This window comes from Anas platyrhynchos, chromosome 1 (assembly GCF_047663525.1).
Source record: "Anas platyrhynchos isolate ZD024472 breed Pekin duck chromosome 1, IASCAAS_PekinDuck_T2T, whole genome shotgun sequence".
In the NCBI taxonomy this organism is placed as follows: Eukaryota; Metazoa; Chordata; class Aves; order Anseriformes; family Anatidae; genus Anas; species Anas platyrhynchos.
The window spans coordinates 5,223,796-5,249,467 of record NC_092587.1 but is presented as its reverse complement, the minus strand read 5'-3'; the positions used below and the strand labels follow the sequence as shown (position 1 = coordinate 5,249,467).

General features: G+C 38.2%; 2 long non-coding RNA genes across 4 annotated transcripts in view; one reads left to right on the top strand and one right to left on the bottom strand.

Moving 5' to 3' along the window:
- Positions 1 to 10,218: 10,218 nt before the first annotated feature.
- The window catches only part of LOC140003434 (uncharacterized), a 35,915-nt gene continuing 20,461 nt past the window's right edge, over positions 10,219 to 25,672 (top strand). Inside the window, exon 1 of the long non-coding RNA XR_011812051.1 lies at positions 10,219 to 10,439. This is a non-coding gene — a long non-coding RNA (uncharacterized lncRNA). The remainder of the gene's footprint in view (positions 10,440 to 25,672) is intronic.
- Positions 20,156 to 25,672, bottom strand: part of LOC101795885 (uncharacterized) — a 43,042-nt gene continuing 37,525 nt past the window's right edge. For all 3 annotated transcript variants that reach the window (XR_011812014.1, XR_011812020.1, XR_001189022.5), the window contains one exon: positions 20,156 to 24,549. This is a non-coding gene — a long non-coding RNA (uncharacterized lncRNA). The remainder of the gene's footprint in view (positions 24,550 to 25,672) is intronic.

The window sequence follows — 25,672 nt, the reverse complement described above, 5'->3', positions numbered from 1 at the left end:
ATGAAGTCTGTCTGCAGCCTTCTTTCCAGCAGGAGGTCACCAAGAGGTCTACTGGGGGTGGTTCAGTAGGACCATATGAATCTCCAGAGGTGGCTTGGAAAGCTGTCTTGTAGCTTAAAAGCAAGTAACACAGAGACAATTCATACTGAGAAATCCAGGGGGAATAACTGGTTATTAGTTCACTTCTTGTGGGCAGTATGGAAGAAGTGAGTCATTACGAAGGATAAACTCAAATTGCAACCGGCTTTACTTTTATATTGATAACATCTATTGCTAAATTATAACAATAACAGTGACGTTATCTTGAGAAAAGTGCTTCAAAGTGCCACTTCCCATCTTATTTGTGCTCTGCACTAGTAGGAACCCTAGTTGCCTAGCTAAAGCACAGAAGAGATGTGGGTTTGATTCCTGGTTCTGCTACATGTTTCCTGTCTTGCCTTGGGCAAGTCCCTAAATCTGCCTGTGTCTCATTTCCACCTCTGTGAAATGGGGATCATAGTACTGTGTGCTTTTCATCCACCTATATTTGGTAAAACCTTGTGTTACAGACTGATTTTAACATATGCACATCAGTACAAGTACATATAGAGAAGGAGAGGAGATGGGTTTATGATGAGACTCACATTTTTGTTGGGTCTAATAAGTACTGCAATGGTAGAAATACTGATAAATGATACGTTTTATTTAGAATGTACAATACAAGCAGAGTGGGATTCTTCTAAACAAATATTATTTTTTTCTATCTAAGCTCATAGTCCAGAATCATAACCAATGGTGAAGATTAGGCCCTTCTTCCCCTAAAGTAGATATCATGAGAAGATGAATGTAAAGTCATCTATTTATTCTAGTATCCACAGAGGGATCCTTTCCATCAAATGTTAGGTGAAACCCCCCCCCCCCCCCCCAACCCCCGCCAGCGCTATTGTTCTTTTTTGGCATATGACAACATCACTGGAGACCATCACAGCACACATTTCAGGCCCAGAGGGTAATGGATGTTTGGTGCAAGTCAGCAAAGAGAATTGTAATAGGAGAAGGTTGAAAGCTCTAGCTAAAAATAATATTTTTATTTGACAAAGTTTTGTTGTCATTAGTAACATGAAATGGGCAGAGTGAGCTCCTTACCTCCAGCACTGCTTCTGACAAAGTCAATATTAGATTAGAGGAGAATGGGATAACCTGGAAATATGTAGATTCCTACCACCTGCATCCTACTGCATCCTTTATTCTAAAAGTCAGAAATGGAGACTAAACCCTGAAGTACACAGATTTCAAAACTTTATTTTGAAAACAATAGCAGTTTTTAATCCAAATTGAAGTTTTCCCCTAAATCTTTGGATCTGATTGCTTATGAAGTTCTTGGCCTAGCCTTTCTTAAAAGTTGAGCACTCTGTTAGAGTTGACTCCATCAGTGCATCAACATTTGTTAAAATCACAGTCAGTTCCCCAAGCAGGTGTTAAAATTACCATGAATAAACTTCATTATTTCCACTGATGGAGTCAGTCTCAGGGACATTCTTCCTTAATTTGTGCCCTTAAGGTTGTGGATAGTTTCTCTTCTTCTTCCTGCACTATCTCAAGCACAAAGTATAATCTCCTGAGGAAACAGAACTTGTCCCATCCTCACATCTGATAATCTTCATTAGTTGATTTATGTGTTGACCAAGCTTAATGGCCACAGTCCCAGAACTATTTGTGAGCAAGTTTCTGGAGATGATGTTTCATTGTTAGGATGTAAGTAAGACCTTTACACCAATGTTCCTTACCACAGCCTGGCAGAGATGCACAAGTGTGAAACTCAGCCCAAAATCCATTTCTACACCTAGCTTTGTATGCCATGCTTGCAAGGGAACTAATCTTACTCCCACTGAATTAATCAGCACACTTTTTACTGACCTCAAAGTTTGCACATTGAGACCTAAGTGTATTATCATTTGTCAGGAAGTGATATTGTTTCAGCCTGCACACTCAAGCAGTTCAATTTAAGAAAAAAAAAAAAAAAAAATATATATATATATATATATATATATATATATATTATTTGTTTTTAGTCCACATGCCTCCTGTTATGAAGCATTTATCTTGGAGCTACATGAGCTGCTGAAAGCTGTCACCACCTCCAGGAGTTTATGAAGGTTAAAATGTCAGCATTCACATGGGTTTTAATAGTGTTAGGAGGAAAAAAAAATCTCTAGGAATAGTTACATGCAGTTACATTAGTCATCTCACATTGACTTTTCTTCAGTCTCCAGTTTCCTGATTATTCATAATATAAAGAAAGAAAAAATATATATATATATAATTATATATATATATAAAATATATATATATTAGGGTTCTAGATTATTGTCTGGCCAATGTAAACTTTTCTTTTTGTTTTACCAAAATTTAACCAACCAAATCCTTTTAATTGGAATTCAATAATTTCTAATCAACTTACAAAATACATACACTTGATACACTTGAAATTACAGGAATGACAAACTCCTTATTCCACCAGGCTCATCAGGTATCATAGAATCATAGAATATCCTGAGTTGGAAGGGACCCTTAAGGATCATCAAGTCCAACTCTTGACACTGCACAGGTCTACCCAAAAGTTCAGACCCTGTGACTAAGTGCACAGTCCAATCTCTTCTTAAATTCAGTCAGGCTCGGTGCAGTGACCACTTCCCTGGGGAGCCTGTTCCAGTGTGCAACCACTCTCTCTGTGAAGAACCCCCTCCTGATGTCAAGCCTAAACTTCCCCTGCCTCAGCTTAACCCCGTTCCCGCGGGTCCTGTCGCTGGTGTTAATGGAGAAAAGGTCTCCTGCCTCTCGACACCCCCTTACGAGGAAGTTGTAAACTGCGATGAGGTCTCCCCTCAGCCTCCTCTTCTCCAGGCTGAACAGGCCCAGTGCCCTCAGCCGTTCCTCGTACGTCTTCCCCTCCAGGCCTTTCACCATCTTCGTAGCCCTCCTCTGGACACTCTCCAACAGTTTCATGTCCTTTTTATACTGTGGTGCCCAGAACTGCACACAGTACTTGAGGTGAGGCCGCACCAGCGCAGAGTAGAGCGGGAATTATTATAATATAATAATAATAAGTATATTATATAATATATACTATATAATATATATATAATATATATAATATAATAATAAAATAAGTATAATTGTAATAAAAGTTTAGCAGACTATTTATGAGTTCTCTGGAAACAAAAAAGTGACCATCTAGCTCAAGAACCATTTCCCAGTATTGCCAAGACAAGATGTTCCTTAAGATGAACACAAGATCTTGACTACTTTCTGCATTCTGTTATTCAAAATAATATCTCTCAAAATTATTGGAATCCTACTATGTCCCTTAGAGTGAGTAGACTTGGGACAAAGTGTTAAACAATTTGTTCAAAGTAATGTAGGGATTCCTGAGAATACACTCAAAGGATAGAAGCAGATTCTATGCTAGGCAGATGTATATTTTTTTCTACATATTTTCCTTGGAGATGACATTTCACACCAAAAAAAAAAGGAATTTCTGTTCATTTGATGTCAGAATTTCACCACATTATGGCTTCTTGTGTTACCCAGTCATGCACATTAGTAATCCATGTTTTTCAGCTGCAGTGACAGAATAATTATGGATGAGCTTGATACTTTCCACAGAAAGAGAACACTTTACCTAGAATAACAGTAAAGACTTAAATTACCTCTCCACAGGCCTCGTATTTCATAGATTAGACTGTACAGTGCCACAGGATACACAGCCCTGATGCTCTGGGCCTACAGGGCCCTGCAGGTCTTCAGCAAGAACCTGACTTGCCCCTTCTTGTTCTCTTTGTCCATGAGTTTCCTCCTGGTTTATAGACAAGTAGATGGGTAAGGAATTTGGCACATTTCCTTTGCTCTCTGAAATTACGTAAGGGGTGATGAAGAAATGTCTGCCCAACTAAACATGGTAAAAGTTATTTTCCCATGGGAGCAAATGGAAGGACAGTCAAGGAATTTTATAAAAATCAGTAAATTCGTAAGTTTCTATAGATGATGCTGCAATTGCCTCTAATTCCCTTCCCTTCCCTTCCCTTCCCTTCCCTTCCCTTCCCTTCCCTTCCCTTCCCTTCCCTTCCCTTCCCTTCCCTTCCCTTCCCTTCCCTTCCCTTCCCTTCCCTTCCCTTCCCTTCCCTTCCCTTCCCTTCCCTTCCCTTCCCTTCCCTTCCCTTCCCTTCCCTTCCCTTCCCTTCCCTTCCCTTCCCTTCCCTTCCCTTCCCTTCCCTTCCCTTCCCTTCCCTTCCCTTCCCTTCCCTTCCCTTCCCTTTTCCCTTCCCTTCCCCCCTTCCCCCTTCCCCCTTCCCCCTTCCCCTTTCCTCTTCCCCATTCCTCCTTCCTCCTTCCTCCTTCCCCCTTCCCCCTTCCCCCTTCCCCCTTCCCCCTTCCCCCTTCCCCCTTCCCCCTTCCCCCTTCCCCTTTCTCCATTCATTTTATTTATTTATTAATTTCCCTCTTCTTCCAGTGATGTGAGAGACTCATTTGTGGTTGAAGCCTGTACAGTGTTTTGTCTGACGCTGAAAAAATATTTCTTAACCAACACATGACTAGTAAAAAAAAGTCATGTTTCTGCAGGTTAATGAAAAACAAGGCATCCTTCATCCCCAAGTCAATGACTTTAGAGAAAATAAACAAGCAAATAAAATGAATGCATTTCTGGTTTGTTGTTGGGGGGGGAGGGGGAGGAGGAGTTCATTACTGGGATCACACTGAGGGGAAAAATACAACTTGCTTATGAAAATGATGAATTCAAGCCTGGGGCAAATGCATGACAATTCTTCATCTACCTGAGAAAGAGAAATAGATCTGAGAGATAGGGCACCCAAGGAAAATCCCAGTTCATGTATTTCCATAACTTCTCTACCATAAAGCAAATATATTTAATTAAAATATGGGACTGAACCTGACTGTTTTTATAGGCAGCCTCCTGTCACTGATCAAAACCACTTTCTCCTCTTTGAATGTTTTACCTTATAAAAAATTAACCAGTGCAAGGTTTTTCCCTTCTCTTTTGCCTGAAGCAAAACAGTATGTTTACCTGCCAAAGGCAACCATTTTTGAGTTTGCTCTTTTAGGAAAAGGAATCACCAGTTTTCAAAGCAATCAACATGAGCTATTTTCTCCTTGAAATGTTTTTCTAAGCAGCACAGACCCACCTGACATCTGGAAAACTCCACCTGTTCTGTTCACTAGTTCATCACCATGAGAAATGTCACACACACACAAAAAAAAAAAATTAGATTGAAAGAAATATGGATGTGAACATGTGCAAAAGTGCATGTGTGAGCAAGAGCAAATTGAAGAAAAATACAGTGACTAAGGAGGACCAAAATCTTATCAACCCATTAGAGTACTAGAGTTTTGATAACATTTGTCAACAGATCAAACAGTTACAAATGAGGATCACAGAATCACAGAATCAAAGAATCACAATCTAGGTTGGAAGAAACCTCCAAGATCATCCAGTCCAACCTCTGACCTAACACTAACCAGGCCTCCACTAAATCATATCACCAAGCTCTAAATCTAAACATCTTTTAAAGACCTCCATGGATGGTGACTCAACCACTTCCCTGGGCAGCCTATTCCAATGCCTAACAACCTTTTCAGTAAAGAATTTCTTCCTAATATCCAACCTAAACCTCCCCTGGTGATGCCAAGATCTGCTTTTCAATATATTTGTTGATAAAACTGGTTGATTTAGAATTAGACAGGGGAGCTTCCACAGGCTAGGGGATACCACCAAATGCCCACAAGTGCCTGGAAAACAACACAGATGATTAAAATCAAGTAGTACTTTGATTTCCATACTTGCTTTTATCGATTGCATTGTTATATTAAGCTTACAATATGCACCAAGGCAGTTGAAAGTAATTCATGCAAAACACTAATCTATAACTTTTTATATGGTAATTCACCTTGGATAAATGTTGGAACCCCACTATATTTTAAAGGCATGTTTGCCATGGCAATACCAAAAGATATTTTTTTGGATAGTGTATTTTTCATAAAATCATAAAACGTTTTGTGCTGGAAGGGGATTAAAGATCATTTAGTCCAACCCCCCTGCCAGGGGAAGAGATATCTTTCACTAGACCAGGTTGCCCATAGCCCCATACAACCTGGTCTTAAACACTTCCAGGGATGGGACATCCACAACTTCTCTGGGCCACTTCTTCCAGTGCCTTATCACCCTCTGAATGAAGAATTTCCTCCTTATGTCAAATCTAACTCTACCCTCTTTTAGTTTAAAACCATTACTCATTGTTCTGTCACTACATACCCTTGTAGAAAATCTCTCTCCACATTCTTATAAGCCCCCAATTAAGTATTGAAATGCTGCAATAAGGTCTCCCTGGAGCCTTCTCTTCTGTAAGCCTTTCTTTGTAGGACAGGCTCTCCAGTCCTTGGATCATTTTTATGGTCCTCCTCTGGACCTGTACCAACAGGTCCATGGCTCTCTTTTGCTGGGAACCCTAGAATTGAATGCAGCACTCAAGGTGGGGTCTCACAAGAGCAGAGTAGAGCAGGAGAATCACCTCCCTCGACCTGGTGACTCCATGCTTCTTTTTATGCAGCCAAAGATATGGTTGGCTTTCCGAGATGCAAGCACACACTGATGGCTCATGTCCAATGTTGCATCCACTGATATCCCCACGTGTTTTTCTACATGGCTGCTCTCCATCCATTCAATCCTGGTCTGTACTTACACCAGGAATTGCCCCAACTCATGTGCAGAACCTTGCACTTGGCCTTGTAAGGTTTCATGAGTCTTACATGGTCCCATTTCTCAATCCTGTCTAAGTCCCTCTGGGTGACATACCTTCCTTCTATTGAATTCCTATTTCATTTTATTTGGCACCTACAAGACTTTATGTTCATTGGACCTGCAAGCTAGTATACTGAGTGGAAAGACAACAAAAACAACCAGAGAATTGTCAATATCTACATAGGATCTTCCATTTCATTAGAAGTAGACTACCAAGATCTATCTCAATTTTAAGGCCAGTGGACTTTCTCAGTTCATTTCTCATCTAAGTTCCCTTAATACATTTTGAAACCATGGAATCCCAGAATCACAACATGATTAAGGTGAAGGAACCTTTGGGGGCCATCTGGTCCAATCCCTCTGCTCAAGCAGGGACATCCAGACAAGGTACTCAGGGACCATACCAGGTGGCTTTTGAAGATCTTCAAGAAGGGAGAGTCCACCACCACCTCTCCTGGCAACCTGTGCCACTGCTTGGTCACCCACACTGCACAGAAATGCTTCCTGATTTTCAGAGGGAACCGGTTGTGTTCCAGTTTGTGTCCATTGACTCTTGTCCTGGCACTGGACACCACTGATTTTGTTTGCTTTGCATCTTCACTTGAGGTGTTTATAGACTTTGATAAGATCTCCCTGAGCCTCCCCTTCTCCAAATTCAAGAGTCTCAGCTCTCTCAGCTTCTTTTTGTAAGAGAGCTTCTTCTGTCACTTTACCATTTTGGTGACCCTCCATTGAAATCTTTCTGGTATATCCACCTCTACCTTGGGGCGGCATATGGAAAGCAATGATTTAGACATTTTGAGAGGAATCTTTGAATTTTAGCCCATTACAACATTATTCAGCTGCTCTATGATGCCTGATGATAGCTGGGATTTGCATGAGTGCATCTGTCTAAAGCTCAGTCAGAATAGTATTGAGCTGCTACTGGCAGCAAGGGCATTTTGAAGAATAGGCCACATCAGTGACTCCTTTCTCAGAGACTGTCTCCAGAGTGTTTCCAGATTCTTAAATACTTGATATCTGTATGTTAGAGAAATTTAGGACTCTCACACTTCATCTGGCAAAAGCCATAGCTCTTTTCTTCTGCCTGGGTGCCTTCAGTTTTCCAACTTGCATTCACTGTTAAAGAACACAGAAACTCTAACAAACAGCTTCTTGTCAGACACTGGAAAGAAGAGCAAAAATAATTGCATATAAGAAAGCTCTTAAAAATAAGAAGTGTTTTTAGCATAGAAAATTTGTAACTTCTTTTCACTCAAATATTTACCACAGATACTGAAGCTACATATAAAAAGGAAAAGTTAACAGTATAGTATATTGATATGAATATTCAACAGCCAGCTCCTCTTCTCTTTGTGCCTTCAGCCATAGGCTTTATGAGGTAGTTGAACTGGTGCAGATAAATACTTTTCTCAAAGCATTTTTCTCTATGACTGTTACTTACATCTAAGTAATTAATGAAGTTTCTGGTGGTACTCATGGATGATTGAAGGTATTTTCCACACTGTTAGATTTGCATATCTCACTAGGGTGAAATGAGAACAATTGCATATATGTAACTATGTATGTCTACCAAAGCCATCTGATGCCTCTGAAGAGGCCCCGTTACCCTGAGCTGGTTTGTTATCTGTGCAGCTGACCTTCTATATTACCCAGAATCCACATTACAGGATTTCTGTCACTGTGGAGATTTTGCTGTTGCCAGGACGTGGCACATGGTGCATATAAAATGATGGACATTTTCTCCCAACGTCAGAGCAAAGTAAGTTGAGAAAATTCTGCATCAAACTCTTCTCTAGAGTTCACTCTTTCCTTGTGTGAAAATCACACAGAATCACAGAATGTTAGGGATTGGAAGAAACCCTGAAAGGTCATCTAGTCCAATCTCACTGACAGAGCAGGAACACCTAGATCAAGTCATACAGGAATGCATCCAGGTGGGTTTTGAATGTCTCCAGAGAAGAAGACTCCACAACCCACCCTGGGCAACCTGTTCCAGTGTTCTGTCACCCTTACCATGAAAATGTTTTGTCTCATATTTAAACAGAACATCCTATGTTCCAGCTTGTACACATTGCCCCTTGTCTTATTATTAGATGTCACCAAGAAGAGCCTGACTCCAACCCCCTGACACTTACCCTTTACATATTTATAAACATTAATGAGGTCAACCCTCAGTCTCCTCTTCTGTAAGCTAAAGAGACTCAGCTTTTAAAACTCAGCCTTTCCTTTTAAAGGAGATGCACTCCCTTAATCATCTTTGTGGTTATGCGCTGGACTCTCTCAAGCAGTTCCCTGTTCTTCTTGAACTGAGGTGCCCAGAACTGGATGCAATATTTCAGATGAGGTCTCACAGGGCAGAGTAGAGAGGGAGAAGAACATCTCTCAACCTACTAACCACACTCCAGGATGCCATTGGCCTTCTTGGCCACAAGGGCACAGTGGTCATCCTGCTGTCCACCACGACCCCCAAATCTCTTTCCCCTTCGCTGCTCTCCAGCAAGGCAGTCCCCAAAATCCCAGAGGTAAAAGAGGTACCTAGGTGCCCTATAACACAAAAGGAGACTGTGAAGTGTGTAAGAGATTACTAGCAGTAACTAGGACTGCAAATGGAGTGTTATCTGAGTAAATCAGCAGGAATTGCCTTTATCAAGCTAGGAACTGATCTGGGGTACTCAGGTCTAAGTCTTGATTAGTTTCCAGTTCTTTTATTTTTTCCATTTCCCATGTCTTAAAACCATATAGAAGAATTTGAGTTGTGCTGGACAGTTAATCACACCGCAGTGTTAATGGGGACATAGGGACCTGATATATATATATATCTATATATCTATCTATCTAGATATATATATATCTATATATATATCTATATAGATATATATATCTATATATATATAGATATAGATAGATAGATAGATAGATAGATAGATAGATAGATAGATAGATAGATAGATAGATAGATAGATATCTCTATATATATATAGATATATATATCTATCTATATATATACATACACACCACACTCTGGTCTTTCTATTAAAGGCCTAGTAGATCAGTTGTAAACAAAAAATCCTTACGTAATCAATTTTTGTTGTAGTTGTTTTTTACTTAAATAACCTGAGATTTGAATGACTAAAATTATCTGCAAAGAGAACAAGTAACCCACTGAACAACTTTGCAGAGAAGACAAACATCATGTCTGGTGAATTTCTCACACTTAAAAATTGCCAGATTTAACAGGAAAAGAACAATTCACCCAATCAACAGGTATAGCTACAGTTAAATGTCTTTTTAGGATTGAGGGCAGATATAGACAATAAGGACCAAAAGAAACCTGGGAAGAAACCAGCACAGACTATCTGAGTGACTCACAACACAGTAGTGATTCAAGCTGACAATATGTTATTGGAGGGATCACTCTCTTCAGCACTGTTTGCTTTGGGAAGTCAGAGGGAGATTTATTATGGCTGAAAGCCTTTACAGCTGTCAGATAAAAGTGCGAGTTAAAGGAGAGAAAATAGTATCTTGAATTAACAATGGTAGCTTCGGTCTGAATATATGTTTTTATATACAGGTTTTATCTGACTCACGGTGTCATCAACATCTTTCCTGGAAATGCATTACTTCTAGAACATCTTGCATTCTGGTAAGGTGTGTTTATTTTTCATTTATTTCACCTTTATTAGAATATGTATTAGTGATAAAGAAATAATGTTAACATCAAACTAAAGGCTCATAAAGAAGTCCCCAATCCCTGCCCTTCTTATTTAGCTTAGACATGATTTTTTTTGCCACTGATTTTAATGAGACTGAAGGCTGTAGATACACACACAATGTTAAAACACTCTTTGTGGATATTACCTGAAACACTGGAAAAATATAGCTACTTCTGTTCAGTGCTAATGGTAAAATTATGGTGTCAGGCCAGGCCAGAGGATCAAATGTTTTGGGATAGACACACAACATATACAAAAGCTCACAGCTTGCTTTCATAAGAACTGAACAATGAAATGCATAGCTTTTTACCTGCCTTGAAAAAATCGTAAGTCAAGTAAAACTGTGAGACCTGTACCTGTGTTTTATAGCGAAGTGGATGACAGACTGGAGGAATCTTAGTTTTTGTTTTAATGCTCTTTGGGCTCCAAAATGTCTTAAAGACCAGGTCATCAGCCTTCCTCTGAAGATATGCAATTTTCTCAGGAATAAGATCTCTTGTATTCGTCATTCTGCTTTACTCAGTTGAGTTAGTCCAACAGTGTTTTTCATCAGACTACCTGGAAATAAGCAGTTCTCTCTCAAAGAATACATCCAAAGAATGTAAATACCAGATAAATATAACTTTTTCATATTTAAATCAGTTTTTGTGCCACAATTTAAATAAATGAGTGTTTGGCCTTTGGTTTTACTTGTTTCTGTGTGTACTGTGGAGCAGGGCACTGCACAATTGCACAATGAGAACCACTCTTTCTGTTGAAAATCCTTAAATCTAATTCACGTAATCATGGAATTGTTGAGGTTGGAAATGGCTTCTGGATGTCATCTGGTTCAACTCTCCATATCAAGTAGGGCCACCCAGAACAAGTTGCCCAGGACCATGTCCAGAGAGATTTGGAATACCTCCACGGATAAAGATTAAATAACTTAGCCAAACAATTGAACACAGCAGTCCAAAAAATGGAGGAGAAAGAAAGAGAAAGCAATTGCCCCCCCCCAAAGTGATGCTATCTACAGTCACCAAACAGTTCAAATGTGATTAGAAAGTAATCTGATATCCAATCAAGGTATTTCTAGGTAAAATACATTATCATAATCTTTAAAATAAATTAAAATAAAATAAATAAAATAAAATAAAATAAAATAAAATAAAATAAAATAAAATAAAATAAAATAAAATAAAATAAAATAAAAGATAAAACGATAGGGCCAGATTATCCAACATTAAAAGTTCCTTTTAATAAAGACTATTTTTTTTTCATCCTTCTTATTAGCACTTCCAGGCAATAAGAGGCCCCTGAAGTCTGCAGCAAAGCGGGTGCTTTAAAGCTCATGAAATATCTGTACTTTCTTTATTATTAGAAGTGACACCATTGTGCCGTCCAAATGGAGGACTGCCAGAACATGCTGCCAGTCACATTCAGAGCAGCATTGAAAACTCTAACAAAATGCTCTCCTCTTGCAAGTGCTCTCCCAGTTCAGCTCACAAAAATAATTTAGTGAGAACAAGGGTTGTCTGAATTATTAGTGAGCTGTTGAGCAGAAAACGATAGCTTATAGTTGCAGCTGGCATCGCAGGCTTTTGAGGTCATGTGGCAAGCCACTCTACTCACATAGACTTGCTTAATATGATGAGTTTGTTTTATGGCAAAAGTCCATTTTTAATAATAGAGACATTATTACAGATTTTATTTGAGAAAAGGTGTGTGGTCTAATGACTTGAAAGCTTTGGCACAGATCAGCAGTGTGACCAGGCAATGTGTCTATGCCCGGAGATTGCCAGCTCTTGAGTAAGGAGGGAACAGCATCTCATTTTGCATATATAAAGTGCCTATCACAATGGGAGCTCTATCCCCTGACAAATAATAATAAAAAGCCCAGCCTACTTCTTACTCTAAGAGTTTAATCAATGGAAGTGCCAACCAGTCACATATTTGATTTCTGTTAACATGTGATAAATTTGATTATCATATTTGCTTGCATAACAACTGTCTATGCTTCCCCAGATTTTTCCCTTAAAAAATCATAATGTGGGCACTATTTAAAGTGTTGTTCATGACCAGTCAGAAGGTGCGGTTATACAGGAAAACCATTGCATGTGCAAGGCTGTTATGCAAGCAAATAAGGTGTTATTTTAACTTACTGCTGGCTCAAAATATATTGGCTAGAATTAATTGGAGTTGTGGTAGATGGCAGTAGATTCATAGCTAGTTGGTGACCTGTGGTTGCAAAAGTACCTAAAACAATAGCAAACCCAGGCTGTTAAGGGTTGGGTGCCCTTCCCACCCACTAAGGACTAATAGGTTAATATTACAAAATCTTGATGTACTTTATTATTTACAATTTTAATGAAAAAGAGACTAGGAATTCCCATTGAGAATCAGGGCCCCAGTAGACAGGGAACAGCACAAAAAAAGATACAGCCCCTCAGTTAGGAAATCTACTTTCTATATGTCAGACAGGATGCAATGCTGGATATTAAATGGACAAGCGGGGGCTGGCCTGGGAGTGTGGGGAATGAGGCAACAATAAAATCAAGTTAATTTAGTGGGATGGAAGAGGTCTGGACTTGCCGCATGTCTCACCTGAGTACTCCCTGTGTGCCTGGGAAAAGCTTATGAGCTCTATCACAGGGGAAGAAATTTTAGGTTCAGGGTGGGTAGAGCTGCAGGTTCTCCATTCCACTGCAGAGGGACTTGCAGGGATGCTCCACATATGTTGAAGATTCACAGGCTAACAATTTCAAACTTGGGTATACAAAATAAGGTGTTTTTCTAAACTATCTACTGTCCAAAGTTTTTGAGCAGCTGTCTCAACCATAATGTTTGACTAGTTCAAGCCTGGGTGTGACCCAATTTACATTATTTTACCCCTATATTTAAACAAAGAGAGAGGTTCATTCCCTTTAACCTGTGAAATGGATATTTAAGCTGTTCAGTCCTTAAAACTTTATATCAGTGGTAATAGTATTGGTACTCTGGAATCAATCAGCTGCATTTGTATGGTAAATTTGTTCCACTTTATTATGTGTGTAAATATTTGATGTTTGTGTCTAGTGCACTGTCATAAAATCCTTTGAAAATCATATTTATGTAAACTCAGGAAAACAAATAGCTCCTTCAGATTGGAAAGATTTTTAACAGGGTAAAGAATAGGGCAATTTTTACCCTATATGCGTGTAAATGTGAGGAATCCCGGAATGCAGGGTTTGAGAGAGCTTCACCTAAAGCCAGAAGTGTTCAGCACACAGAAATATTTTGCTGTGGAGAAAAGAGCTATCAGAGAGTTCCATTTAACTCCATGTCCCCACAAAGGTAGGCACTAGTTAATTTTTAATCTACTATCCCACCAAAACAGATGTTTGAACCCAAATGCATCCCAGAAACAAGTGCTTCTGAGAAACATTCTGATTCAAGTTCATCTCGCCTTTAGTAGCAACCCTGGCATTGCACAATCCTCTTTCAATTTATTATTAATTCAGTTCATTTTCATTCAGTTCTTTCTGCAATTTCTGATAAGATGGCAATGGAACTATTTTGTTTAATGAAAATAATCACATACACGCCCCCACACACATGTACAATCAATCACGTTTTAACTATATTAAATAGCGGTGCTGTAAATACTGTGGGAAGTAGGTGGGTTTAGAAAGCATGACCTTAAAACAACTGTTAAACAATTTGTTGCTGACAATGTTTCTTTATAAGGAACAAGCCTGGATTTATTGTAGTTAAATGGTCCATTGGGAAACATTCGCTATTCCAGTGTCACACACAGGAAACCCACTACATATCTTATTAAGACAAAATGTGTCCTTTCAGATTGTAGATTTTGAATGAAACATTGTTTATGTGTCTCATGAAAATAACTCTATTTATAGAAATGCAGATTTTTTTAACATTTATATATTAGTACACGCATGCAGGAGTTAGTTGAAAAAATTGCTTAAAGTCTGCTTTTACCATAAGTCCAAAGTAGGGAGCATGAACTGGGCTATGCTGGGAACAGGCCCCAAAATTGTAGCAGACAATTCAGCCTTTAAATATAGATATAGACAGATGTGATCTTTCCTCCTGCTCAGAGCTGGCCAGGAGGAAGCCAGCTCTGGTCCTGAAATAATATGCAGCTGCATTAGCTTGCACTGTCTTCTGTCTGGATGGGCCTCCCAAAAAGGTCCATATGCAACATCATGATGATGCATCCATGGAAACTTCCAAATAAAAGTCGGCTCATATGCTGTTAAGTCTTACATGAAGTTTTGACTTTACAGACCCTTTAGCACAAGAGCATAGAGGTTCTGTTAAGTTTCCTGTTTGCATGAAAATTGTAAGAAAAAAGGCTGAAGGACTGCTCAGTGTCTGAAATAACAATTTGTGTCTTGAGTCACCAAACTCTTCTCCTTCTGGGAGTCCCTATGGCTGTGTCCTTGACTTACCTGCAGTGGGGCAGGCTGGATAGTGGCTATGGTCTACTTGGTTCAGCCATCGTCACACTTCATGACATTGATCTGGGCTCAGCTACTTACAAACTCTTCCAAATAATAGTACAAGACAAGTGTTGTCCCCAGTAGGCAATCTGGATGTGGCCACATTTTTTTTTTCCTTTTTTTTTTTTTTTTTTCTTGAAAGGAGAATTTAGGCATGTGGACATGAGTCAGGCTACTCCACTTAGCCTCAGGGCTGGAGCACAAGGCTTGCTTGTGTTGTTCAGCTCTAGAGAAGTGCTGTGTGAATGTGTCCACTTCTCAGGACTACAGCTGCAAAATGGGGACCACAACAAATCTTTACTATGGATGAGCAATCTGGAAAAAAAGAATGCATTAAAGACTGAAAGACAGATGTATAAGTACAGCTTTCATGAAAAATGTATACCCTCCTGTTCTTGTGACTTGAAGGCACATAAGACATTAGCAACTCGGGTTTCAAAAAAAAAGATGATATATGTTTTTATTCCCTTTACCTTACGTTGTTTAGCAAAAAACATTGGGCTAAAATGAAATGAAAAATGATAAGAATACTACCTTATGTTTTTAGTGTATTTTAATTTGTTAATTTACTGATATACCAGCAAACTCATGAAACTAGCGTGGGAACTTAAATATTTCTAAGTTCTTCTGATCTGCTTTAGAAGTTTAATTTTTCTTTATTTATTGCCAAAGTTTTTATAGAATTTAAGGTTGAAAACAAATTGACTATAAACCCATGGAAATTCTTTTTTTTTCCCAATCTTATTTTCAAAGTTTGTGCAAAAAGAGAGAGAAAGAGGGCAAATAAGAAAGAAAAGGAAAAAAAAAAGGAAAGAATTAAAAGAAAAACACAAAATGAAAGAGGGAAAGAGAAAGAAAAGAAAAAGAAAGCAAGACATGCAATTATTTGGGGACTTAAATAAGGAGAAAAGATAAAAGTTTAATGAGGCATTCAGTGTCTTATGTCAAGGCTTCTTACACAAGAGGACAGTGCATCTCACAACCCTGAGTAGGATACTCCTATGTTCACATGTGTATGTGAAAATTGGAGGGGAATTAGTAACTCTGTTTATGTGCTTTTGCTCCATGTTAGAAAACAAATCTCTTTATTGAGTATAAAAGGTGGAAAAATAGAGGAGAACAGAAGCCAAGCCTGCATGGCAATGAACAGTGGAACTAGCAGGAGCGATTACTTTACATTCTCCCTGCCTGAAATTATCTATTTCCATTCTATAGCATCTTTGTTTGTCAGTCTCCTGCTTATGTGGTTACACATAGGCTTCCTTTGTTTCTATGTCTTAAACCATTATCGTGTTACCTTTAAAGTTCAGCATCCAGCAACACAGGGGTCACTAGTGCCACTTTGCGCACAGTTTGTATGACTTCATTAGCTAAATAGAACTGTGGGAACAGCTTCTGGGTGACCCTCAAGCCACAGAGAACTGTGTTTTGCTTCTTTTCTTTTTCATATGCTGTGCCAAAGACACCCAAAATGTTCTTCCAATGATATTTTCTGTCATGGTTATATGGACACATTTTCTGGGAATATTGGACACACCTGCTTCTAACACAAGGCCAACTTCTGCCCTACCATGTGTGTCTCTAAGGGTGTGACCACAACACTTGTGACCATCTTGCTTGTTTGCTGCAAATGCTTAGAGTGAAAAATTCACTCAAATGTACACATTTATCACATTGACTTGATTATTATTGCCAGCAATCCTCTTGTTCATTCAGAAATGTAACTTATGGAACTAAACCACCAGCTTTCCGTTTTTCTCAAATGTCCGGCAACATTTGTTTTTTTACAACTCTCACATTGGGTTCTGCATGAGTCTCATGTTATTTCATGGTTTTGAAATCAAGGCCTCTGAACTCTAACCAAGGTATGCTTCTCTTTCAGTAATATCATTTTGAATGTTGTTGTAAACTATGCTTGAATGTTAACCTCATCCTTTACTGAAAGAAGTTCAGGCAACAGGAAATAAAGTTGGGATGACATGACATTTTCTATACCCATGGGAGCAGAGGGAATCTGTCCTAATTCTACCACATCTCCTGTTCAGAGAGACAGAAGCTCTCCTGGCTACATCACTATGAGGACTTGTCCAAAGAAAGGCAAAGAGGCTGGTAAATGGTCTAGAGAACAAGTCTTACGAGGAGCAGCTGAGAGATCTGGAGTTATTCAGTCTGGAGAAAAGGAGACTCGGGGAAGACCTTACTATTTACAGTTAAATTAAAAGAAGTTGTAGTGAGGAAAGTGTTGATTTTTTCTCCCAGGTAACAAGCAATAGGACAAGAGGAAATGACCACAAGTTATACTGGGGAAAGTTTATGCTGGATATTTGGAAAAAAATTATTCACTGAAAGGGTTGTGAGGCATTGGAACAGGCTGCACGGGGAAATAGTTGAGTCACCATCCCTAGAGGTATTTAAAAGATTTGTAGATATCATGTTTAGAGACATGGTTCAATAGTAGACTTGGCACTGCTAGGTTAATGGTTAGACTTGATGATGGAGTTTTTTTCCAGCTTAAGTTATTCTATAATTCTATTATTTTATTCTATGACTTACAGGACTTTCACACAGCTTCTCATTTGTGTTGGTGCTTTTCTGCCAAAGAATTCTACTCATAACAGTTCCGCTTCTATTTCACAAAATAGAATAGACAAAAGAGGAGTAATTGCAGTTGTCAATTACTGACACGCTGAACTGTCAGCACAATATTTATGGGTACGTTTATTTAGTGAAGATACTGGAGTTTTATGTGAGACATAAACATGCTGATTCAGTCTCTTGGACTCATCACATTGAAAAAAACTGACACTTTGGACTTTGTTTCACATCCTTTCTATATACTTGCTCACCTGCTCAAATAATTATTTGATGTAACTACTTTTTTTTTTTTTTTTTTTTTTTTTTTTTTTTTTTAATGCAAGCCTATTCTCTGTATTAGGTCTAAGGAATAGTCAGCCAGGTTCTGATGGGTCTTTTGGTCTGTAGTTTTTAGCCCAACACTATGACGTGCTAGAAGAGCCTATATCTAAATAGGACACCTGCCTCTTGGGCATTGCACTAACTGAAATTATTAGCCAACATACCTCAACTGCTGGGCTGGATTCTTTTTCTCCCACGTGTTTCTTCAACTTTATTTTATTTAAATGCATTAAAGCCTATCCTTTCTGGCATCATTAATGACCTACATAAAATCAAATGTGTAGGAGATCAAGTGGAGGAATAATGTTTATATTTAGATGTTATTGTTTAAAGCAAAGCCAGATCATTAGATCAGTAAACAGTACTTTAACTAGAAGCTTGGTCAGATGATAAGCACATACTTTATTATTAGATAGTACTTTATTATACTTTCAAAGACAAACTAGATTAACTGGGTGAAATGATCATTTTCCACTAGTAATTAAAGTTATGCAATGTCTTAGAAGCTGAACCATGCTGAATTTTGAAGGGAAATGGCTTAGAAATTCAACTTAGAATCGAATCCAGATTTTTATGGGGAGGTCCATTTTCTTACAGTTCCCATGGAGCTTTACAACTTACTTAGAAAGGCTGCCAATCCAAAAAAACAATGTGTTTTTACATTATCTGTATTTGAAAACAATATTTAGGTTGGATTAAATAAAAGTTCATCTCTTTTCACCTGAAATGAATCATGATAAATCCACTGAAGTCAATCGTAAGATTACAGTGGGGGGGGGGGGGGGGGAATATTAAGAAAGGTGGAAATGAGGATGGAAAGTAAACTAGATTTCCAAAGATTCTTGGTTAGATGTTCAGTGGGTTTATGTCTCTCCCTTGTGCATACAAATGAATATGGACACAGAGTAGGTTCTCAGCCTCCACTCTGACTTACTGATGAAAGCTGATACTGACAGGAACCTTTGGGGCTGAGCCAACCTACAAGGTCTGCCTTTTGGTTTACAGACAAAATTGATAAAAGTTTCCCTTCTGAATTCACTTTCTATAGTTTTAGTTTTACCACAGTGGAACAACTGAAGAGATTTCTAGGTTGTCTTTAAGCTGATCCTAAACCTAAATCAAAAGCCCTATTTTCTCTTTATGCATTTCTGTATATTACCTCCTGGTCTACCTCTGTATGGTAAGAAAACTCGGATTGGGAAATTTGGGATATTCTGCCACAGCAAGCACACCTACTGCATCACTCGGGCTATTCACTGGATCCAGCTGCCTTTGAAGCATTTACTGAAAAATGTGAAATCCGTACCTTGGTTTCTTGTTTATCATTTGTCAAGCTGTGAATTAAAGTCCCAAAGTTATGCATAAGTCACTGATGTGTTAATTTGGTTAAAGCTAGAGGTGAGCAGCTCATCTTTGTGACTGACAGATATAGTATTAGTGCCTGTGTCTGCTTTGCTTGGCTTCTCTCTCTTTCAGTTGTAATTGCATCTAAAATCCATATACAGAGAGAGACAGAATTACTCGTGAGAGTCTGTGTCTCCTGGAGAAATGGTGGCAATAGCTTTTTGCTTTCAATTTTCATTTAAAAAACAAACAAACAAACAAACAAATAAACAAACAAACACTTTATTCTTGTTCTTGTCTTTATTCTTTGACTTTATTCTTGTCTGGTGGCAGACAACAAGTAAATTTAGCAATATTTTCTATTTCTTAAGTGTCAACTATTTCTTCTTTAGTTCAGTGCATTGAGATTCATTATTTCAGAATCTGGGACAATTTTCCATTGTCTCTGGTAGGTAATTTTCTGAAGCATCTCATCCTAAGTTCGAATTTTGCAGTCTTGCCCTGTCTGAGCTTGAGTTTTACACAATTTTATAATGCATGGATTTTACCTCTTTCATCCATATTTTATCCCTAAACAGATGCATATGGGAATTTTTTCTAGTGAAAGTCAGCTCTCCATATCTCACATCACTGTTGCTGAACTCTTCGTAAAGACAGACACTGATTTCAGCAGAGCCAAGTGTTTTGTCCAGGACCCAATGTGCAGTTCATGCTGCTTATCTGACATAGATGTGAATTTGTCCTCTGTATCTAAAATCATTCTGAATGTTTTTCAGATGACTTCTGACTGTTTGAACCTCATTATTGTGCTTGTTAAAGATGTGCAACTTGGCCTACAGCAAGGTGTACAGTACAGAGCATAGGAACATATGTTTATGGAACAAAAACAGGAAAACAACTGGTTAAAGATTTACTTATTTATTTTAAATGAAGTGGCTTATCAACATTTCATACAGTAACATTTTTTTTCTTTGTATTTTTTTTTTCAGCAATTCAGACATATCTATATATAACTGAATAAAGCATTCATATATGTATAGGTATTCTGAATTTTACTGCTCAAAATAAAAAAAAAAATAAAAATGCAACTTATCCTCTTTTCCAGCACAGATCTTAAAAGTACAGAGAGAGACATTAGATAGATATCTGGAGCTTCCCTAAGCACAGAAATGTCATCCTCATCCATTTAACCTGCTAAGGAATTAATCTCTCATCGTTCTAAGTTTGAGAGTTTTTAAGAAGGTAAATACATTTTTTTTTTCATTTTTTCCCTTTTTTAATAGCAAATACTATCAAGAATGTTTGAAAACTTTTAGAATTCCCATCCAAGTTAATCCTTTTAAACCTAGCTATGCTTATTAGCTTTCTTTGAACAGATAAGGCTTAAACAGATGTGTCATTTGAAGAACTGAAGTCAATTTAATAGCAAAGAAGGATACAAAATAGTGGCTACAGAAGGTGAAATGTGGCATTTGATGAAATAGTGGTGATACATTTTTAAATCTCTTCTAAAACTATATTGTTGAAATGACAGAAATTACTAGTGAGCTGTTATGGTTTTAGGAATTATAGGCATCAACCTATTTAGTGGTGCTAAGAAGCAGCTTGAATCCCTGGCTGTCTCTCTCAAGTGATTTCTGATGGCATGGCAGCTTCTGCAGCTAGCTGTATCTGCAGACAAGAAGTGCCTTGAATTTATCAGCCAGTGGGTTGAAATGTAAAGATAGGAAACCTCTTTATCCATCTTTAGGAGAAGGAAATTCTTAAGTCATCTGAATTAAAATGCCAATTTTAATTGAGTTCTCGCCTGTATCTCATTGTATATCCTCCTGGACAGTGGCAGCTGAGAAACACAACATCACCTCATTTGGATTGTCCTATTGTGCCAGCGGAACTATCTGCTATGGCTATGTACAGTGACTTAATGGGGATGTGCATAACAAGTGTCTATGGAGTTGAAAGACATTTCATTAGACATATCTGCAGCATAGATGAATGGGAGAAGTTTACAGTAAGGGAACATTGTGCTACATCATCAAGGAAGAGTCAAAGGATTTTTTTTTTTTCCTCTTTGCCATACAAAGCTTATCTTGGAAGGTTATTTACAGTTAATATTCCAAACAGGAGCTTCTGAGTTTCAGAGACATCTCTGAAAGCATGCTCTGGGAATTTTAAGCAGTGGCAGTTTTGGAAACAGGACATGTAGAAACAGCTGGAGGCAGGCTGAACAGTTCTTCTTTGCCTACGGTTTAGCAAGCACTTGGAGTCTGACTCCTTAATTCAACAGCTCAGTTACCCTGAAAGAAACCTCAGGGGGATCAAGGATATATCTTCATTTTGGGGTCCCTCTGTAGTGCCATGGTAAGATAAAGGAGCCTTACCCTAAACACAAAATATGTCCTTTGGGGGCAGGACCCATGCAATTGTAAATCATCATCACTGCCTTATAATCTCTATGTCTCCTATATACTGTGATCAAATAAACAAGCTTTGTGTTTGTTTTCCCAGCATTTCTACATCTGAAAAAAATACTTCATAATAAGCTTTAAATGGTCTCTCTGCAGGTTATCTCAGTGGCAATGCAAGTGCTAGAGAAGGGTTAATACCTGTGCCCATGCTGCACACTGCTCATGAGGACCAGTCCAGCAGATGAGGTACTAAGATTTTGCTGAAGCAGAGGAAAAGGATAGCTTATGAAAGATGAATGGGAGTTGGAGCTCAATTTAAATTAATTAACTTCAGCTAGACTGAAATTCTGTTTTGAAAAGTCAATGGCTGGGACCTAGTGTTTCCAAACTTGGAAACAGCAGGCTGGGAAGGGAGTAAAATAATTAGTGTGCATCTCACAACAACACACATAACTAAGCCTATAAAAGTTTGCAACTAATGATAAACTGTGCTTTACCAGAGCTGTCTCTGGGCCCATTTCCAAGTGACCAGAGTAGTTAAGTTCTGAGCTGTAATACAGAGATGTCTTTGCAAACTTAGCTTGGGAACAGGGGCAATACAAGTCCCAGGCTGCTGGAATAACTTTATTTTAAGATCATTGCAGTTGCTTCTTAGCCTTTTATCTCCTTCTTTAATTCTGTATTAAAAATAAATAAATAAATAAAAATCTAAATATATACAAACAGCTTCAGACACCTGCATGATCCTGATATTTTGCCTCTCCCCTCTCCACCCCCCCCTTCTTTTTTAAGCCAGCCTCCTGACTCTGAACACATGAAATTCACAACACTGATGTGGGACAAAAGCTAACTTGGAATAAGAAATTCGTCCATGAGTGAAACATAAAAACATTTAAATAGTAGTTTTTTGTTTGTTTGTTTGTTTGTTTGCTTGCTTTTTCAAGCAGGAAAATCTTAGGCCAGATCCTTAGTTTTTGCCAACAGGGAAGGTACCATCAAAAAGAAGCTTCATAGTAGTCAGTCTTGAAACTCCAATACGTATCATTTGACAATATTGCTATTTAGAGTGATTTATTTTTTTTTTATTATATGTATATATTAGCTATTAAATGTGCAAATGCAATTAATGTCTTCTAATTTCACTCATCAAAAAGTCACAGTCCTGTTGCATGTCTTGACTCCCACTTAGTAGTCAATGTAAAGAGCACCAATCTTTTAAAGATCCTTAAGGTCCCCTGTAGACTTTTTTTTTTTTTCCCAGAGGCAGCCTGAAGTACTGATATTGGAGGATTTACACTTCATGGAAAGAGTAGAAAATATCTTGAAAAGAATGAGCAAGACAGAAAAATTAAAGTTTAGGAAGGTCTCTGATCCTTGATTCAGTAAACACATGTAAGCTACAGTGTTGAGAATGTACATTGCTGAGAAGAATTAGGCCAAAGATATGGAGGCCAAAGCATTTTAGCTAAACCAGACTTCCTGTCACTGTTCTGTGGTACTTTGGTAGTGCTATTTTACCGTGAAGCCTGTTTTTGAAGTCTGTTAAAAAATAAAAGCATAGGAGGTCACCTCTGTTCAGTGAGGTGACTGGCAACAAAGGACTTCCACTGCAAGCTTAGGGGTGCTATGGTGCTATCTGTGTGCCAGCAGTGTTGATGGGGAGACATGGGTTACAGCTAGCTCAGGGTGTAACAGAGGCTCAGCCACAGGAATTATCACTCCCCATGTGTGCCTGCTCTCTCTTTTAATAGACTAAACACATATGTCTCTTTAGCCACTTAGAAAAAGATGTTATGAAATGGCTGTAGTCACAAATGGGGTTTTAAATGGTTTTAATGTAATATGACAATCTGTTCACAAATCCTGATGTGTTTACAAAACATATCCTTGCTGCCTAATATGTTTATTTTAACACTTTATTCAGGCTTAAATGCCATTTTCACATGCTAGGTTTGTTTGGATTTTGCATAAGGTTGTACCACTTATTCAGGAATGTCTGACAATAATGCAGCATTGGGAAAGAGTTCAACTTTTGTTTGGGTTGAATCACATTCAGCTCCTGTTATTCACCATTTAGTGCCTGAGTCATCAAATAACAAAACACATGGCTTAGGACTGTTTAGTTTCTGCTCTCAGCCAGAACAGGTGACCTTCTCTTTAGTATGACCACAGGCAACAGAAGTTAGTCTCATCTGGACAGAACAGGACAGAGGTTAAGTGAATCAAGTATTTTGCCATGATGCAGTTTCCTTCAGCTAAGAACAGACATCCTCAACTTTCTAGTTCAATGTGAAGGTTAGGAACACAGCTGGGTTCTTCCCCAGTTCTACGGTTTTTGTTGACAGGGTCTATCATTCACTATTTTCCACTGCTTTCAGAAGAGGAGGAAATCCTATGTCATGTGCGTGAACAATTACTTGGCTTCAGTTGCTTTCATCATTTCCTGGGACAATTTCAGCACATGCCATACCTGTGCTCCACACCATTTACCTTTGCAAATCCTCCAGTCACTGTCAATACCACAGCAACTCTTCAACCAAAGATATGTTCGTTCTTCCATGCTCTATATGGGATTGGAATATAATAGTAAATCAGGTCCAAAGTTTCTTCCTTTTCAAGGTGCTCAGAGGCCAACATATCCAAGGATATCGAAACTGAGGAATAGAGATCATGTGTACACTTTGGTGTATTTTTGTTTGTTTGTTTGCTTGATATAATGAACTTCTATAGAAAGGTTAAGCTACTTTGTGCTGAAGAATGACTACCAACCATGAGTCTGTCTGTCACAGGCTTTTTTTAAGGATCAAAGTGGTCATGTCTCTTCTGGAAGCTCTCTGATGGACAGGACTGACTTTTGGCCTCATTCAGGCTTTGCATTAGTTCAACTCCTGCAATCATAAGGTAAACAATAAGCAAGTCAAGCACAGAATTTACAAACAAGCTCCCATTTTCATGCTGAAATATTTTATCATTACTGAAATAAAAGAGGGCAAAGCACTTAATTTCTGATATTACCTTCCATTATGTTTCCCCTATATTATAAAACTCTCATCAGTCCATTATTCTGGGCAGAATAGATATTTAATTTATTCTTTTTCACAAGCAAATCTACCAATGTGTCATGACTGTCAACAGAGAAATGCTAAGTGGTATTGGTTGGAAAGAAAGCATTTCCAGGCCTTACCGCTTTCTAGGCCATGGATAATTGATATTGTAGTTGATATGGTATATTCATATATCACATTTAATATATATTTTACTGTAGATAATTTAAATCATATTTATCCATAACTCATTCTTAGTGCTGTTGAGGAATTTAATTTTCAGGTGATGATTTTGCCTTCTTTATTTTATTTATTTATTTATTTATTTATTTATTCTTTAACCAGGTTATTATTATATACTCCGAACTCGTACCCTATATAAATAATCCAATAATTGCAGGACCTCATATTTTTGGCACTTGGGCTGAGTAAGTTCCAAAGGAATTTCATTGCACTTTTAGTTTTCTTCACATTTTGCCTAACCAAAGTCAACCTGCCCATCATTCTTGTTAGCATGCATTCAGTACAACAAGGCAGCAGTAGACCACACCACATATGCCACAGTGTATTATTCTTTCTAATCAAAGGGTTTGCTTTCATTTCCAAAGTGTGGGAAACCTGACACAAGATGCCCATTGAAGATAGGGAAGAATCCTCCACTCTTCAGTGTAGTGTAATAATAACAACAACAATAACTTTGATTTTGTTTCAAGACTTCTCACTTGGGATCCTACAGAGGTTCTAATATCCCACCATGCCAGCATATTATTTTTGGATTGAATGACTGGATGAGCTTGATTTACATCTTATCGCACTCCATAGCCCGTAATGTGTTTTTAAATCATGTCTAAACAACTTACCACAAAAGCAAAATCGGAGGCAGGCAGTGGGAAGTATCTTGAATAAGTTGAGCATCAAAGAAAGAAACCTCAGAGGACTAAGAGGGGTATATTTGCAGCTGGCTGAG